Below are 19,826 nucleotides of genomic sequence, written 5' to 3'. Positions count from 1 at the left end.
TTTTGTCTGAGTTAATTACCGAATGTTTTGTGCTGTGTTTTATGTGATAGATTTGTAAGACAACTTTTCCAATAATTTGAGAGGTCCACATAGTTTTAAACAGGAGCATTTGGAAAGCCGAGCTTTGAAGATTGCAGTTTTTTGTGATCCAGAAAACTCCGAGGCCCGAATCCAGTGTCCAACTTCCAAAGAATCGTCTATTTGTGCCCCCTGATTATTTCAGACCAAATTGCAGCTCTAGTGAGACACAGTTGTATGTTATTTTGCAGTTTTTTGGATCCAGTTCCAAGCCCAAAAACTTCTTGAAGGAAATACAGCAGCCAGAAGGTACTTTTTGTTAAAATTTTACTAAGTAAAAATAGACATTTTCATAAAAAATTTGCTTTCATGACAAACTAAAAAATTGTAATAAATAAAATTATAAGTTTTATGGATTGACTAATTTTCATATTATCTGTATCTGTAGAGTAGGGAGGGCGAGTTAACTTTCACAGCACTTAGGCCACAATTGACCCATTGTGCATCCTCCCAGGGAGCTGTCGCCCTTAGCTCATTGTCCATCCTGCCATTTCTAGGAAGGTGGACAAGTCACCAGGAGACATCTCTCTTATGTGGGCAGGTGTGGACCAGGACTCGCCGAACGCGTACTCTCGTATTAACGATAACTCCGGGCATTCACATAGGACATGCTCTACAGTTTCGTGTTCTCGTTCACACTTTCAACATAGAGGTGTATCTGCTAGCCCCAGTGTATGGAGGTTTTTGCTTAGTTGACAATGATCAGTTAAAAAACCAACTGCCAAACGTAGGTTTTTCCTGGTCATTCCCAAGTACTTCTTTGGTGTTGACTCTTCAAGGTTACTTAGTGTTACCCTGGCAAGTTTACATCCTTCCCCTTCTTCCCATCTTTTTACGGTTTGCGTATGGGAGTGACATTTGACAATTTCCGCGATTGTTGTAGTTGGCCAACCAAAAAGATCCCCAGGTCCTAAGAGTCTTAGGCCTGCCGCCTTCCTAGATAATTGGTCAGCAATTCAGGATGAAGGTATTACCATCCGAAGCTTAAGTTAGTGACTCGTGACACTCCATTACTAAACCTGATGTGACACGTGGTCTATTCAAGGTTAGCACCGCTTGTCTGCTATCTGTGCAGATCATTATAGTCTTCCCTGCTATACCTTTTTGGGTTATCTCTTTTGCGGCTATGGAGATACCAGTCAGTTCTGTCTGAGCTACGCTGGCATTTTTGCCCATACCCCACTTTATTCTTAGGTTTAGTGATCTGGAGTATATCCCGTATCCTGAGCCTTCTTTTATTTTGGAGCCATCGGTGTATATGCAATAGGCATTTGCCACGTTTGTCTCCAGTTACTGTCTTGTTTCGATTTTGTAGGGTTTGTTAAAGACAAACTTTGGTTTAATTGAGTCGCAGCCTGCCTGTAGCAGTGGTAGCACTCCCCGCTAGAAACGAGTTCTCAATTGTCCCATTCCTACATCAAGGTTTACACCAGCTGAGCGCAGTCGCATCATTGTCACTAGCGCCACCTTTTTGACATATATGTCTAGAGGCGTGATGCCAATGATCAACTCCATTGAAGCAGTTGGTGTTGTTTTCATGGCACCTGTTATATTTATGCAAGCCATCCGCTGAATATGGTTTAGTTTGTTAATCGCTGTTGCCTGTAGCACTTTTGGTACCCAAGCAATAGCTCTGTAAGTTAGCATTGGCCTAATGACAGCAGTGTAGACCCAGGCGATCACCCTGGGTGTAAGGCGCCAGGTGCGTCCGACCGTTCGTCGACACTGCTCATAGGCAATATATGCTCTTTTAGCTCTACCATCTAAGTATGAGCTCCATGTTAACTTACTGTCAAGGGTAATACCAAAGTACTTCACCTCGTCAGAAAAATTTAGCCTGTAGTTTAGAATCCTTGGGGGTATTAAGCCCGTGATTCTTATTTTCCTGGTAAAGAGGACCATCTCTGTTTTCTTAGGATTTATAGATAGTGAGTGTTCCTTGCACCATGTTTCTATTAGTCGAAGAGCAACTTGTGATCACTCACATAGTGTGTTCTCAAACTTACCGCTTTGCAGGACAGCAATATCGTCTGCAAAGGCTGTTGTGTAGAAACCGTTGCTGCTAATTTGGTCAACCAGGGTATCTAGAACTATGTTCCAGAGTGGTGGTGACCCCTCTCTGTGGACACGCCCTCGTAACCATGCCTCTAACAGAAACGTCTTCTACATTTATGCTTATTGCTCTATACTGTGCTCTATACTCTCTACTCTATAGAGAGCATACTGAATACCCATTTGCTTACGGCCAGGGGAACATTCCTGACGTTAAGCTGTTGGGTGATGGTTGGGAATGTGGTGTTATCAAACGCTCCCTCAATGTCTATGAATATACCTAGGGTGGATTCTTTATTACTCAGCGATCTTTCAATTCTTCCCACTACATGATGCAGTGCAGAATCGGTCGATTTTCCCGAAGTATATGCATGATGATTTGGGGAAGTGGATTATGGACCAGAACTTCATCCCTTATGTATCTCTTGCATAGCCTTTCCATCGTTTTCAACAGAAAGGACGTTAGGCTAATTGGTCGTAAAGCCTTTGGCCACCCTATCTGGTTTTGGTATGAAGACCACACGTACCTGTCTCCACTTCCTAGGAATATATCTTAGAACCAAAGAGGCTCTGAATATTTCCACGAGGTGAGGCAGAAGGATATCCAGTCCCCACCGTAGTAGAGCTAGATATATGCCGTCAGGCCATGGTGATTTAAAAGGGGTGAAGCACAATATGGCCTATTTTACCTTTTACTCATTAATCATTGTTCTGGTGAGATGAGAGTCGTTTATTGAGGGTATGATTGCTTCTTCCATCCAGTTTGGTGCTGTTGAGAGACTAGAACCGGGAAAGTGTGTTTTCATTAGGACCTCATCACTTTCGCGAAGGTTGGAAGTTTTGTTCCCATCTTCCTTCGTTAGTATGCCGACATGCCGATGTGGGTCCTTTGAGAGCGCTTTTTGTAGCCTGGAAGCCTGCGGAAATCTTCAATTTCTTCACAGAAGGTTCTCCAAGCAGCTCTTTGTCTTTGTCTGCAGACTTTTTTAAACTCTCTGAGATTTGATTGATAAGAATCCCAATTTTCTTTGAGTTTCGTGCGTTTTGCTCTATTAAAAGCTGTTCTTGCTATCTTCCTATGGTGTTCCAATTCAGTGCACCACCAAGAGTTGGTTTTGCGACTTTCCTGGACCATCCTTATTGGACAGGATTTTTATAAGCATAGCTTATTTTGTTTTGGATGGATACCGTATACCTTTGCAATTCTGTATTAGTTCCTGGAGTTGAAGCATTTTCATTCCACAGAGCATCTTCTAAGAGTCGGTTGTAGAGTTCTACATCCGTCCTCCTAGGCTCGCGCGATTTGATAAGGCTTTTTTCCAGACTAATATTATAGGTTAGCTAGCGGTGCTCAGACATAGAGGTATCCTCCGATATCTGCCAGTTCTGAATTTTATTCGATATTTCAGCTGTTGCCAGCGTGATATCTGTGACTGTTTGGCTACGAACATTAATAAAGCTAGGTTCGGTGCCCCTATTTAAGATATACAAATCTTTTCTAATAATATAGTCATAAAGAGACTTACCTCGAGCGTTGTTATCTCTGCTGTCCCAGCCTAAGTGGTGACAGTTCGAATCGCAGCCGATAATAAGTTCTACCTTCTGACTGAGACAATGGTCTACCAGATCTTCCATTTCTTTTGTTGGTGGTAGGGTGGCTGCATCAGAGGGTAGGTAGACTGATGCTAGTATCAACTCTCTATTTTTGCCCTTTCCCCATGGGCATTTCACTTTAACCGCAATTACGTCTGAGGTGCAAAACTGCGCCATGGGGGAGGCTTTGATTTTTCTGGGAACATATATTGCTGTTCTCGGTTGTTGATTGCTTGGTAAGCTGAAAATTTGACCGTTTAGACTGCTAAGACCAGTTATATTGGTCCTATTTATCCAAGGTTCTTGGATTAGTGCTATTGCATCCTCCGTAACTCCAGGCGGCGACATAGTGTCGCCATTGCCACCTTTTTGTGTTGGAGGTTGCATTGAATAATAGTTACCTTATTTTTTCCGACGTCCTTGCCCATGGCTTAGGTATCGTTTCGGTTCTTTTAGGTGTCCATTTCCTCCTTGGTTGAGGAGGGGGCATCCTAGTGCTAATAGCATCCTCCGGGATCCATAAAGTGGCTTTGGTAAGTTTTGGGAGCTTATCCTGACTGACAACAGCCAGTGATGCTTCCTCCCACGGTTTGAGATCAGCTGTAGCCTTTTCCAGCCATACAAGCACCTCATCGTCATCACAGACTACTCTGATGATCTCATCCGAGTAAGTCCACGATTTGAATCCATACGGGTTCACCTTATCTATAATAGCAACCTTGAGATGTCTTAAGGCGGCTTACGCGAAGCTTTGGGAAGGCGCAGTGGTGTTTCCACCACTGCGTGACTTCTTATGCTTTCTCGGCGTGCCCTCCGTGGAGGTACTTGGGTGAAGGCGCTTCACATCGGGGTCTGTTGGTTCCTGTCCTCTTTTGGAGGTGGAACCGTTGTCAGCCTCCGATGTGGACATCTTCAACTTTGTTTTGGGAGGGGCTGGAGAGGGATGAGCTGCTCCCGTGGGTGCTTTTCCCATCGCCTCTATGGCCTTCTTTCTTCTTTTTGCCTCGGCGCCGCTAATTCTGCGGCGTTTTGGCCGATTTTTCTGAGGTGGTCATTGTCCATCCTCCGCTTGGGCCAGAGGGATCGTTCACGACCACATAAAACCCTGTGGTCATACAGCCACCGGCACGATTACCTCATACCTTAGCTTGGGTAGGCTGCTTCTTGGTCGCTGAAGCAGTTCTTCCATTACTAGTCTCTCGAATACCTTGGGAAAGATTGCCAGATACTTCAGAGAGCTATGTGGTGACAGGAACTGTTCTAGCATGGTCGTTTCACACCTTTCTATACTTCCCATTCACTAGGCCTAGCCCGTTTATAGGGGGTACCTTCATTCAACGTAATTGTCATATTATTCTTCTTTTAAATGCAAATAATTTTGAAATTTAATTCTTCTTCTTCTTCCTTTATTGGGTAATATCCCAGGGGATAATTTGCCCAGCAAATTCAGGGGGGATATTCTCAACTTGCTCTAGACAATCGAATATCCCCATATAACACTTATTTTATATTGAGTGAACACTATGTTGAAACTTCTTCTTCTTGGGCCAAAGACTTAGTATAGGAAAGACAATACAACACAGGATAATACTTATCTCGCTTGGGGGTAGCAACCAAGCTGAACACATACCAGAAATGCTACCAACGGATGATAGTCAGAGAACCCAGGTGTAAAAAAAGAAAGGAATTTGTAAGGTTAGTTTGTAGTTTTGTTTTAAACAATTCTTTGTATAGGTCAAAATTTGGAGAAACGTTTATTGGACACTCTAGGATAATATGATTCAGAGATCCAATTTGACCACATTCATAGTATGGGTTATCCCGAATACCTATGCGGAATAAATAACCTGGAGTGGAACAATGTCCTGTTGTCATTCTAATTACTGTGGTGATATGCCTTCTGTCTTTATAAGGAAATTGATTGAACCATGGTGATTTGTTCCATTTATTATAAAACGACCCTTTTGATCTGTTTAAATGAAGTAGTTTAAATAATGAATTTAACTTTGGCTGGCATTTTTAGTGATCTTTCTATGTTTGCCAATTTGTCTGCAACAATGAAGTATGGTTAAAATTTCTTTAAATTATTCCCCTTAGAAAATTAATTTCACTCCGCCTACGTCTATATATTTTGTTAAAAGCCTTAAAAATAACCCAACAGCAACGAGCGATTCGCTACGCTTTTTTTTAACAATGAAATATTTTGCCACATGTTCTCTGTTCTTTTTATCTATCCTTTGCTAAATAGAAACCTTTCCTAGTAACAAAGGAATCAGTGCCTATTGTGAAATCTCCGGTCTACCTTCTCAGAAAAGCAGAAGAGTTGATTTTCGGTGAAAGTATAATTCCTGTCGGAGGATGGTGGTTAGGTTACAAAAATGAGCACACTAGCCTTGTCATTTAAATATCAATTTCGCGTGGCACTCTTCAGCCAATACTCCCACTCCTTTTGTATCTTTAGATTGCCTAAGATCAGAATTCGAAATTATTTTCGACTTGGTTCCTGTGGCAAGCGGTTTGTATCCATCACACGGCGGTAAGTGTATTTTCAATTCACCCTTATCTATATAAAATATCTTTACACAGTGAGTCCTATATGAACTATTTTCTCTTTTGTCAAACAGACGTGTTCCAATTCGAAGGAACGAAGTCATTTCTGTTTGCCGATCGTTCATCTTTACCTTCATTCGACGCCATCGTTCATCTCTACCTTCATTCGACGCCATCGTTCATCTCTACCTTCATTCGACGCCATCGTTCATCTATACCTTCATTCGACGCCATCGTTCATCTCTACCTTCATTCAACGCCATCGTTCATTTCTACATTCATTCGACGCCACTGTTCATCTCTACGTTCATTTGTCTCTTTATTTATCTCTACTACTTACTAATACTTGTGCTGTTCCTGTCTGGTTGTTTCTCTTTTCGTCTACCTAAGTCAATTCGAGGGATTACGGATTGAAGACCGTAATTCGTTGCTGTACCTGCCGTCCAGTACCTGTTGACAGGATCCAGTGTCAAGTGCCTTTATTGAGAACGTAATGCCATTACCTGTGTCCACCTGTTGTCTACTGTATCGTGAGTAACTATAAATTTTATTGACTAAAGCTCAACTTCGATACCTAAATAGCAAGAAGTTGATTTACAACATTCAGTTTAGTGACTTTGCTATTTATGGTTAAGTATAACTGCTATTTATGGTTAAGTATAACCGAATGAACTATCACGGGTATAAACTTATGATATAATATATACGTATAAATTACGAACCATTTGTTTTATATTAAAGTAGGTTATATTTATGATAAATTTTAGGAATAGATTTGAGGTGATCACGTTCAAAAAAATTTAGTAGATGTTTACGTATTCTCAAGGCATAATATTAATTTATTTTGACAAATATTGACAATTATAAAATTCCTTCTCTTTTTTTCTAATACTGTTCTGAAGCTATTTTCTTGTGGCATTTTAAATTAATTACTATTTAATTGGGAATAAGCCACAATTAAAGGTTAAAATACGTTTATTGACGTTTCAATTTCCACTTCGGAAATCGTTTTCAAAATACAAACATTAGTAAATTAAACAAATTTTGTTTTTTGTTACCTAGTGAAAAATTCTTCTAATTTAATTTTATCTGACTCATCTATATTGACAATTCAGACATACCTTATACATCTTAAAGTAGACGACTTTAAAATGATATTGCCAATATTGTTGAGTTGTGTTCCTGGGACGACTTTACTTATAAGATAGTTCATTCGATTACATGAAATCAACTTTAACTTGAGAATATCCGTCAGAAAAGATCATAACATGTAATTCGTGTTTAAAAAGACAAATACATGCCATGATGACAGTAAAATTCTCCTGTTAGTGATTCCATAGTAAATTATGAGGGAAAACCAGGAAAAAACCTCATAATACTATCCTGACATGGTAAGTATTTGATCGTGCACTTAGTTTACCTTCAATAAACACCAAATTCCGATTTTATATGTTTGTTATTTAAAAAACATAAATGATGTATTCTCTATATGTTACTGACTTACCAATACTGGTATTTTCCTTTTAATAACTTCATCTTTCAATATGGGTAACCAGATCCTACTACATTCTGCCGAGCAATTCGCGACACAATTGATCTCATTTAGCATAATTAGAGCCGCTTCTTTGATTTTTCTCTTTTTACCATCCGTTTCTTTTAGAATTTTAAAAATTACTTGTTCTAACGAAAATTCATTCTTGGAGGTAAAACATTTGTTAACATCTGTTTTATTAAAAAATGTTTATCCTTTATCGTTTATAAATAAGGAATTTTCAACAATCGATCGAATAAAACAAAACAACTTAGAACGAGATCCTACAGCATATGAAAGGAATAATACGAGGAAAATAACAATACCATACATAAAAGGATTATCGGAAAAGCTTAAAAGGATAGGAAATAAATTCAATATTTCAACAACATTCAAAACAACAAACACTTTGAGATCTATTTTGTCCAAAACCAAACCTAACAATGAACAAGAAAGGACAAAGAATTGCATTTATAAAATACCTTGTGAATGCGATCAGTTTTATTTAGGTGAAACATCAAGACCATTAAATGTTAGAATAAGTGAACATCAATCCTATATTAAAAATAGAGAATTTGATAGATCTCAAATATGTAAACACGCATGGGATAATGAACATAGGGTTCAATGGAATGATTCAAATATAGTCCTAAAAGAAACGGATGGTAAAAAGAGAAAAATCAAAGAAGCGGCTCTAATTATGCTAAATGAGATCAATTGTGTCGCGAATTCCTCGGCAGAATGTAGTAGGATCTGGTTACCCATATTGAAAGAGGAAGTTATTAAAAGGAAAATACCAGTATTGGTAAGTCAGTAACATATAGAGAATACATCATTTATGTTTTTTAAATAACAAACATATAAAATCAGAATTTGGTGTTTATTGAAGGTAAACTAAATGCACGATCAAATACTTACCATGTCGGGATAGTATTATGAGGTTTTTTCCTGGTTTTCCCTCATAATTTACTATGGAATCACTAACAGGAGAATTTTACTGCCATCATGGCATGTATTTGTCTTTTTAAACACGAATTACATGTTATGATCTTTTCTGACGGATATTCTCAAGTTAAAGTTGATTTCATGTAATCGAATGAACTATCTTATAAGTAAAGTCGTCCCAGGAACGCAATTCAACAATATTGGCAATATCATTTTAAAGTCGTCTACTTTAAGATGTATAAGGTATGTCTGAATTGTCAATATAGATGAGTCAGATAAAATTAAATTATTAGAAGAACTTTCACTAGGTAACAAAAAACAAAATTTGTTTAATTTAATAATGTTTGTATTTTGAGAACGATTTCCGAAGTGGAAATTGAAACGTCAATAAACGTATTTTAACCTTTAATTGTGGCTTATTCCCATTTAAATAGTATTTTTTTTCTATTCTTGAGAATACTACATTATTCAGAATTATTTTTCAAAAAAGATATTTTGTTCGATATATGTGTATTTTGTTCGGTGTATTCGATAATAAATTGTGCAATCACTTATATCGTGCCATTTACCTGTGCCGTAAAAATTGTTATATTGCATTTTTTTTAATATACCTTAATATAACTTTGTTGACGAACTATTTGCTTTTTATGATATGATATGAATTTATATTTTTGTGCAAGGTGTATCTCTTTCAGGCATTTTTATTGATTTATATTATTATTTGTTTTATCATATAACTAGTGTATATGTGTCGAAATATTAAGTGTGTACCGCATAATCATAATACCTTTTCTCTCACTGTTTACTTTATTCTCGCGTGATTATCTTAACTGTATCTTACCTTTCTTGTTATCGTATTCTATGTCTTAAGGTTTTCCTGTTCCTCTAAAAATAGGGTGGTGCCCAAATAATTCCCTTCTCTTATCTTCTAACATCTCTTCTCTTATCTTCTAACTTCTCGTCTCTGTATCTTCAGTACTTCTCTAACTGATTCTTTATATTTGAGCTGTAATAAGAGCCACGATCAAGATACCTCTACCAGACTGAAGCCCGAGCCTAGTACCGTTCTTTGTGTAACCTTTAATCTGTCATTAAAGAGGGTACAACACAATTATTGCCCTTTTTATCCGAATGCCCTGGAATCCATGCCAGAATAATACTGATGTTCTGTTGATTGGCTTCTATAATGCCCCTTTTGGTCATGATAGAGTTATGTTCAGTTTCCATTGAGTAAGATGTTTTCTCTATCTTTTGGATAGCACTCTTAGAATCAGATAAAATTAAGGCCCTCTTGATATCCTTCTACAAGATAAATTGAGCTGCATGATTAATTGCAATAATCTCTGCAGTGCAAACTTGAGTCTGCGTAGGGAGTTTACTAGAGTATGAGTAATCAAAGTCAGGACAAAAAACACCAAATCCTGCTGAGCCCTTACTATCAACTGACCCATCTGTAAAGATTATAGTGTGAAGTGGATTGTCAAGTGAGATTCTTTGAAATTGAATTAATGCATACTCATCACCTTTATTAGACTGCACATTCCTAATAGGGATAGAAGTTAATTGATATTCTAATTCAAAATTGTGGCACGGAAATAAGTCACTAGAAAATAAATTTGGGGTATTCTGGAATTTATTCATGATGGAAACAAAGAGGGGAATACATTTTTTATTCCAGTAATTATGATGATTATGATTTGATTGCATTGATATATGTAATTGATTCAAGGCAGAAATTATTGAATTATTAATTGGCATAAGATTTTTTAGGAGGAATTTAGAATTAAGCCATCTGTACTTGGCCACTTGTTTGGCCACTAATTTGACCACTTTCACCTAACAATGCATGAATAGGGGTATACATCCTGTTATGATACGAATACTCTTATATTGTAATTTATCTAACCTGTTGATTAGCGCCTTAGGACAATCCGATAATATTTGACATCCATAATCTAAATGACTCTTGTATCAAACTATTATGAACTATCTGGAGAGTTTTAGGATCACTACCCCAATATGTTCCACATAGAGCTCTTATTACATTCAAGCTACGACTTACTTTTAATTCTATTAAATCCACATATGATTTCCACTTTAGGTTTTTTTGAATAACTATCCCTAAATATTTCACTGTATCCACCCATTTAATTGCATGACTTCTAATTCTTACGTTCGGAGGATTAACTTTACGATTCCCTTTTTGAAATATAATTGCTGAGGACTTGTTGTAAGATAGATTAAAGTTGTGTTCTAATAACCAGAGATCCATCCTTTCCATTAAAAAGTTCAAAGAATTAATTAATTTAAGTAGATCTAGATCTAAAATCTAGAACTAACCAAAATAACCAAATTATCTGCATACTGTATCAGATTACAACCGTTAGGAATAATCTCATATAAAGATAGGGAATACAGATTAAATAACATTGGACTGAAAAGGAAGCCCTGAGGTAAGCCCTGATTAGTTTTTCTTGGACCATGAATTTGACCAGTTTTGTCCTTTACATAAATACTACGATCATTTAATATAGAATAAATTACATTTGGTAGTTGAGTAGGAATGTTATATTTAATTAGTTTAGAGTATAAAAAAGAGAAGTTGACACTATCATAAGCTGCTGAAATATCTATGAAAAGTCCTACGGTAAATTGATTCAATGAAAATCTGACAACACAATCAACAGAATTCATTGTGTTCTAAGAACCACTCAATTCTGTTTTTAATTAATGTTTCCAGCATTTTAGCAACACACGATGAAAGAGCAATTGGCCTATAATTAAGTGGGTCAGTTTTATCCTTTCCATGCTTAACAATGGGTAATATGACCGTTTGTTTCCATGTGATAGGAACCTGTCCCTTCCGGATACATTCATTAAAGAATTAAATTAAGAGTAATGATCCAGAGTGCGGTAAATTTTTTAACATAGAGTATGAAACCTGATCAGGACCCATAGCAGAATCAGTTTTAGAAAGAAGAGTATTGTGATATTCATCAAATGATATGGGATTCTCAAAATACTGCAGAGGACTGAAAAGTAATTCAAAGTCTCCAGAAATAGGTGAGAAAGATGTTAATATTTCCTGGGCTACCTCCTCAGGTGGCAATTGAGATAAAAGAGACAATTTACTACCAGAAACCTTGTTAATTTTATTCCAAATATCTTTAAGGGAAGTATTTCTATTTAGTTTGCTACAAAAGGATCTAAAGCTTATTTTTCGCTTAATTTTAGAAATTTTCTAGCTTTCGCTATGAATTTTTTAGCCTCTATATAGTTATCAACACTAGGAGAATTTTTAAATGTATTAATAGCTGAAACTCTCTTTTGTATTATATGAGCACATGAATCATCCCACCATGGAATGTGATATTTGTTGTTATGAGAGGAGGTCCAAGGAATTGATGTGTCTGCCACTGATGATATATATTTAATAAAATTTTCATAGTCCTCAATTGGAAACGAAGAGAAAATACACTCTAGTTTTTCATGAAAAGTTTTTCATTTCTTCTTTTAGAAACTCGATTAGAGTCCTGTGTTGGGATACCGACATGGCATAGAATGGGAAAATGATCACTAGATCCTGTATCTGGAGTGGTAGTCCATCCATTAATTTTAATCGCCACATCTATCGAAGCCTATGATAAGTCAACTACTGATTTGCTGCCACCAGGATGAACCAATCTTGATTAAGAAAAATTAACTTAAGAGCAGTTCGCAAAATATTTCTGCCATTAACACTATCTCTTGAGCTTTCCCATGCTTTATGATTACAATTTAAATCACCCATGATAAGTAGAGGTTTGTTTAAATCACCCATGATAAGGGAAACCCCCAATCTGCACCTCCACGCGGTAGAAAACGGGCAACACTTAAGTAGGTAGCTTAGGTGGCTGCCGCAGATGGGGACCGAGTGTTTGCCGGTATAAGCATTCAGCGTTATTCTTAAGAATGACGCAAGGGCACCCTCTAGTCCTGGGGAGGAGAAATCGTCCCCGAAGGCGGATGAACGACATCCCGTCGTCAACGGCATAGGATGTGAAAGGCAAGTGGGGAACCATCGCATTAAATTCCCAAGATAGTTAATATTGCAAGTCAAAATCAAAACATGGCCCCTAGTTTCAGGCAGGCGTTCAATCGTCAAGGGGTGCTAAGAATCCCCGGAAGGAAACTTAAAATTGCTACGTGGAATGTTAAAACTTTATATAGGCAAACTAGCAAATGCTGAAAAAGAGATGAGACGAATGAAGTGGGACATACTTGGTATGTGCGAGGTGAGATGGAAAGGAGAAGGATATGTGGATACAGTAAATAGCAACCGTTTCTCTTATGCAGACAAAGATGATGATGCCCAGTCAGGTGTAGGAGTGTTGGTAATAGCATTAATGAAACAACACACGAAAAGTTTCCTACCAGTCAGCGACAGATTAATGATTATCAAATTAAATGGACAACCATTCGACATCAATATAATACAAATATACGCACCGACAGCAGACAGGCCAGACGAAGATCTTGAGATTTTCTATTCCGATATTAAAAAGATCAAAAAAACATGAAATCAGACGAAATCAACATATTTATGGGAGATTGGAATACCAAAGTAGGAGTAGAAAAAGTCGAATCGATCATCGGCCGATATGGTTTAGGGACGAGGAACGAACGAGGCACACGCTTTGTTGAATTTTGCCAGGAGAACAACCTGGTGGTTCTTAACACATGGTTTAAATTACCTAAAAGACGTCTATATACGTGGAGGTCTCCTCAAGATTGCGAAGGAAATATTGTGAGGAACCAAATCGACTACATTACAATTAACAAAAGGTTCCGTAATGGTATTCTAAAAAATGTAAAAACGTACCCAAGCTGTGACATAAATTCAGACCACAATCCTGTAGTAGCAACCATCCGATTAAAACTTAAGAGAGTAGACAAGGCTAAACCCAGTGAGAGAATAGCATGGAGTAGTGTTAACCAAGGACAGAAACAGAAGTATAAAGACATGGTAGACACGCAGTTAGAGTCTAAGACAATAGCTCCCACTAAGGAGAAGACAATAAAAGAAAACATTGAAAACATGTGGGGGAAAATTAAAAATACCGTCTTAGAGACAGCAGACCAAAGTATACAGAAAGAAAACCGTAAACATAGAAAACCATGGATGACAAACGAAATATTACAAATTATGGAGAGGAGACGGATGGTAAAAAACAAAAACCTAACAAGATACAAAGAACTCAACAGGGAAATTCAGAAAAAAATAAATGTAGCTAAGGAAGAGTGGATGAAAGAAAAATGTAAAGAGGTAGAAGATCTGCATATGAAGCATAAAGATAGAGAACTACACAGAAAGGTTAAACAAGTAGCTAAAATATGGAAACCCAAACACTTATCGATTGTAACAAACAAGAAAAACCAAATGGAATTGGACCCTGAGAAACAGAAAGAAATATGGGAGCAATATCTTAAAGATTTGTTTGGTGATCAGAGTACAGAAGAGCCCCCACAAATAGATACAGATGAAAAATTAAACATTCTCACCGAAGAAGTTGCAGGCAATAAAAGACGCAAAGAACAACAAGGCACCCGGCGAAGACCTAATAACAGCCGAACATTTTAAACACCTAAGTGATAATGCTGTCAGGAAATTAACATCCCTCTACAACATTATATATGAACATGGCATAATACCGCATGACTGGCTAATATCCATATATATAGCTCTTCCTAAAAAACAAAAAGCAAGGAAATGTGAAGACCATCGAACTGTATCCCTAATGAGTCATGCCGCTAAGATTTTTATGCGAATAATTTATAACCGAAGTCAAAATAAGTGTGAAGAATACCTGAGTCGTTCTCAATATGGCTTTAGAAAGGGTACAGGCACTGGAGAAGCAATTATGGGATTGACACTGATAGCAGAAAGGTATCTTGAGGTTAAAAAACGACTGTATGTGTGCTTTGTCGATTATAGAAAGGCCTTTGACCGCATCAAACACGGAAAATTGATCGAGGTGCTAAAAGAAGTAGGGTTGGATGAACACGACATAGCTATCATAAGTAATACATACTGGAACCATACAGAATGCGTCCGAACAAAGAACGGAAACACCAAGTACATCAACATAGAACGAGGAGTGCGTCAAGGGTGCATTTTATCCCACTTATTAGATGTTCCAGAGCCAATGGAATCATCATTAACAATATAAGATATGCCGATGACACCGTAGTATTGGCAGAAACAGAAGACTAACTAAAAATTTTGATGAACATATTATTAGAAGAAAGTCACAGGCTGGGCTAGGATATCAACTTTTCCAAAACCAAAATTCTGGTATTCCACAAAAACTCCCATGAACAAGTTACACCTAACATACAAATAAATGGTATCACCCTTCAGAGTTCCCAAAGCTTCATATACCTGGGCAGAGAACTAAATAGTCAACTAGACCACTCCAAAGAAATTAGAAGACGCATTGAAATAGCAAGATCTGGTTTCATGAATATGCGTAAAATGCTCTGTATCCCCAAGCTATCAGTCTCAATAAAATTGGGAACACTAAAGTGTTATGTGTGGTCTCTATTACTATATGACTGTGAGACCTGGACATTAAAACAGTATGACGTCAACAAATGTGGATGGACCGCCGAATGCTAAGAATAAGCTGGACCAGCAGAACTACGAATGAAGAAGTACTGAGAGCAATGAACACACGCCCTCATCTGATCAATACTATCAAAATTAGAAATACGTCATATCTAGGACACATAATGCGCCATACCGAATTTGAGCAGCTCCATGTAATATTAGAAGGCAAGATTGAAGGTAAAAGGGGCATAGGACGAAAGAAAAAATCTTGGCTACGAAACATCAGAAATTGGACCCACACAAAAGGAAATTAATTAATTTATCAAGCCCAGAATAGAGAGAAATTTGCCATATTGATTGCCAACCTCAACAGAGACGGCACTTAGGAGGAGGATACTTGGGTAAAAAGGTGAGTTGAAATTGAACATCTGAATTAAAACCAGGATTGTTAATATAAATATCCCGAAAATCTATATTGTATTTGATAAGGGTAATTAAGCCCCCATATCCATCACCTCGATTCTTTCTGATAATGTGATACCCTCTGCATCTAATTATGTGTTGGTTAGATAGCCAAGACTCACTAATGAGGACAATACCAGGGTTATAGTCTTTAATAAGGACTTTTAAGTTATCAACATTGGTATTATAAGATCTTATATTCCATTGTATAATAGTGGGGCGTGATGATTGAAAATATAAAATGTTAATAACATGTGTGTACCAGGTCAAGACGAGAGGGGAATCAGTATTTTGAGTCCTCAGACCCAGATACCTCCATCCCTCCTCGCTCCTAAATAGTACTTATAGCATTATGTGATACACTTTTGTTTTTATGATTACCAATTTCTACATTTAATCCAACATGATCCTTAGGAGAACTATAATTTTTATTAATCAATTCACCATTAAATGTCATAACCAAGTCCCTGTGATTTGCTGTTTATAATTTGCTCATTGGGGGTTGAAAGGGGTACTGAACAATTACTGGGCTTGGAGACAGGGTAAGCAAATAAATTGAAACGTTTGCGAACGGCTACTCGTGTTTTGGTTGGAGAGCTAAGTGGTTGATAAGAATTCCTTTATTTGGGGAGGACCGGGAGGACTAACTACAAAAAAGAAATCAAAAAAATACTTACATATATGTCCTGGGCAACACTACACAAGAAAATTCCTAAACTATTTAAAATTTGACACAGTTTAAAAAAATCCTCTTTAGGTTTTTCCCTTCTAAAAAAATTCAAGGGTGAATATCTTTTTAAAAGAAATAATTTTAAACTCCTAGTTTAAAGATAAACATTATATATTTATTTTTATTTTACATAAACAGTTATTACAAATAAAAATAATATAAATTTATCAACAGACCTTACATTGAATTGAACCTTCTAACAAAACAGAAGTAAAATGTTTATCAACAAATATTATATTGAACTATCTAATAAAACATACTTTAAAACTATGTTTATTACCAAATGACAGAAAAGATGTACTAACTGTCATATGTCGAAATAAAATACCAAACTTTTGTGAATTATTAATTAATTATCAAGGTTAATTTTATTTAAAAGAAAACTTTTTTTTTGGGAGGTGAGAATCTTCAAAAAGACCGTCTGGAAAGGTGTCCCAGGTGTGTCGGACTCAGTCCGACTTCGCTTCACCGCGTGACGAGGCCGCCTACCGACTAAACTCACCCCCTCTTCCTCCAGCCGACGGATCTGGAACCGCACTTAGCGTGCATGTCTGACCCGCCGGCCTTACTCCTAATTCCCTTTGGTACTTTTTGCGTGCATTCCATTGGCTTGGCGGCCACCTATCCTCCCCTCTCCGCAAAAGCCTCGCGGCAGACTGTCCCGCCCGATCCATGTCCCGTCAAGAACTGTGTGAAGTAGTAGTTGACGTGCCGATGTCGGCATTCGTACCACCTCACCACATCCGGAATCAGGGATCTCGTCCAAACCGCCTTCCCGACTTCGGCTGTCCATTCCCTCTGCCACGTCTGTAGACCTCTCGTCCTTTCCTGTGGTCCTGAACCTATTGCCCCATATTCGGACTCTTTACTCTGATCAGAGGTTTTCTCTGAGCCCTAAGAAGCATGTACTTCTAGTACCCCGTTATATAATATATTCCATAGTAAGGGTCCCAGGACTGACCCCTGGGGTACTCCCGCGGTTATCTCTTTCTTCTTTTTTTTTCGATATGCATACGATTTTGTCTACTATAAGGCCCCAATTTGCTGAATTAAATGCATTTTTTATGTCCAACAGAACAAGGACCACCCATCTTTTCTTGCTTGTTTTTACCGCGTCCCTTATCCAGGTCGCGGCGTCGATTGTCGATCTACCTTTACGAAACCCATACTGTTGATTTGATAACACTCTCATATCTTCCAACACGCCTTCCAGCCTCTTCTTGATAAGTCTTTCATAGAACTCACCAAGGCAGTCCAGGAGGCATATTGGCCGATAAGAGCTTCCTTTAAGTCTCTGGGAAACTCTTGTTTCTGCAGTAGGTCGTTACATATTCTTCTGATTAAACCTGGTTTCTCAGATGCTACAATTTTAATTGCTTCTGGTGGCAGCCCGTCGGGGCCGCGAGCTTTCCCCGTCTTCATTTCCTGACCAGCGGTTCGTATTTCCTTTTCTGTGAACTCTACCATTGTTGGAAAGATTTTTATAAAATTTTGGATTTCTTTGGCGGGGAAGAGAAGTTCAGCTGATTCCATCCGCTGGTCCTCGTCGAGTTTATATGTGGCGATGACCTTCAACGTCTTCATGGTAATTTTATATGCGTCGCCCCATATATCCTCTTCCAATGCTTTTATCAGGGTCTGCCACTTTTTTTTTCCTCTCTTATTTGTTTATTTAGGGTTCTCTTTAGATCTTTGTATATTTCTTTAAGCTCGAGGTTGCCCTGGCTTCTCGTGTAATTCCTTCGAGCTCTGAGGCATCTCTCCCGTAGACCTTCTATCTCATCCGTCCACCAGTAGGGGGATTTTTATTTTCCTTTCTCTTCACGGTGGCTAACTTTGCAGCGTTTTCTAGTGCTCTTCTCAGTTGACTAAGTTCAGAAATCTCATCCTCATTGATATTTCTGATCTCCGATAGGTACGTGGTTTTATTGAAATAGATTTCCGTGTGACCTATAGGCCGCCTTACTCCCCCTTTTACCTTTATGTCGTATTTTATGTAACGGTGGTAGGTTAATAATTGATCGTCGAGGACATCCCACCCGTGTACTCTTCTGGATAGCCCTTCACTCGCGATCGTGACATCAATGTGTGTTTGGCTGTCCCCTCTCACGAAGGTTGGTTTATCGTTGTTTAATACTTGGAGGCCAGCCTGGGCTATCCATTCGTTCCAGAGTTCCCCCTTTTTGTCGTTTATGGGGGAACCCCATAACATGGATTTCGCGTTTATGTCCCCGGCGATCAGAATTTCATTTTCATTCGTGGCGGCGCTCATTATTTCGTCTACGATGGCTTTGTACCTCAGCATAGGGATGTTGGGAGATATGTAACATGCCAGGAGGCAGAAATCTCTCAACCTAATGAGGATATAGTTCCCCCCTTGACGATGCTCCGCACTCCCACATCCCTGTTTCTAATGAGCACCGCCACGTTTTTTCCGTCATCCTGGACCCAACCACCGCCTGAAGTAATCTTCTTGTTTGGTTCTGAGACGATGAGCAGGTGTGTTTCTAGCTTGCAGGCTTTTGTGTGCACAAGGTCGTGCGCCCGGCGCGCTGTGCCCACGTTCACCTGCAATATCCGTATACCAGGTTGATCCTTGAGGTCCGTTTTGGTTCAGTTCCCTGAGGTCGTTACTGCGTCGGATTCACGTCTCGTCAATAAATTAAAATACCTACGAACTAAAATAAATAAATATAGATGGAATCTTCTTCTTCTTTAGATGCAAATCCACTAATGGATGTTAGCGATCACATTTTCCATTAATTCTCTATTTCTTGCAATATGTATCAGAGATTGTATGTCGTTAATCCCTGTCCATTGCCTTATGTTTCGGAGCCAGGACATTTTCTTGCGTCCCATTCCTCTCTTGCCTTCAATTTTACCCTCGATTATAAGTTGGAGGAACTGGTATTTTTCATTTCGCATGATGTGACCTAGATACGCCGTTTTCCTTTTCTTGATGGTTTCGAAAAGTTGGCGTTTTTGGTTTATTCTTTTAAGGACATCTATATAGATAAAATAGATAAATAAAATAAATAAATACAATTTATATAAGTATAAATAAAATAGTTCATTAAATAAAAAATGTAAATAAAATAAATAAAATAAATAGCGTTTGTAAAAATACAATATTTCAATCCACAAGGAAACTAAGTTCCTGTAGTTGGCTGTATACCATATATTAAAAAATTTTAAATAAAATCCTTTATAAAAAGGTATATAAAAACCCAGTCGGGCTATGTTAAATAGACAAAACGACAAACGACAAAAAATATTTTGTTAAATAAAAATAAATG

This window comes from Diabrotica undecimpunctata, chromosome 8 (assembly GCF_040954645.1).
Source record: "Diabrotica undecimpunctata isolate CICGRU chromosome 8, icDiaUnde3, whole genome shotgun sequence".
In the NCBI taxonomy this organism is placed as follows: domain Eukaryota; kingdom Metazoa; phylum Arthropoda; class Insecta; order Coleoptera; family Chrysomelidae; genus Diabrotica; species Diabrotica undecimpunctata.
The sequence above is the reverse complement of the archived record's forward strand: the minus strand, read 5'-3'. Positions refer to the sequence as shown.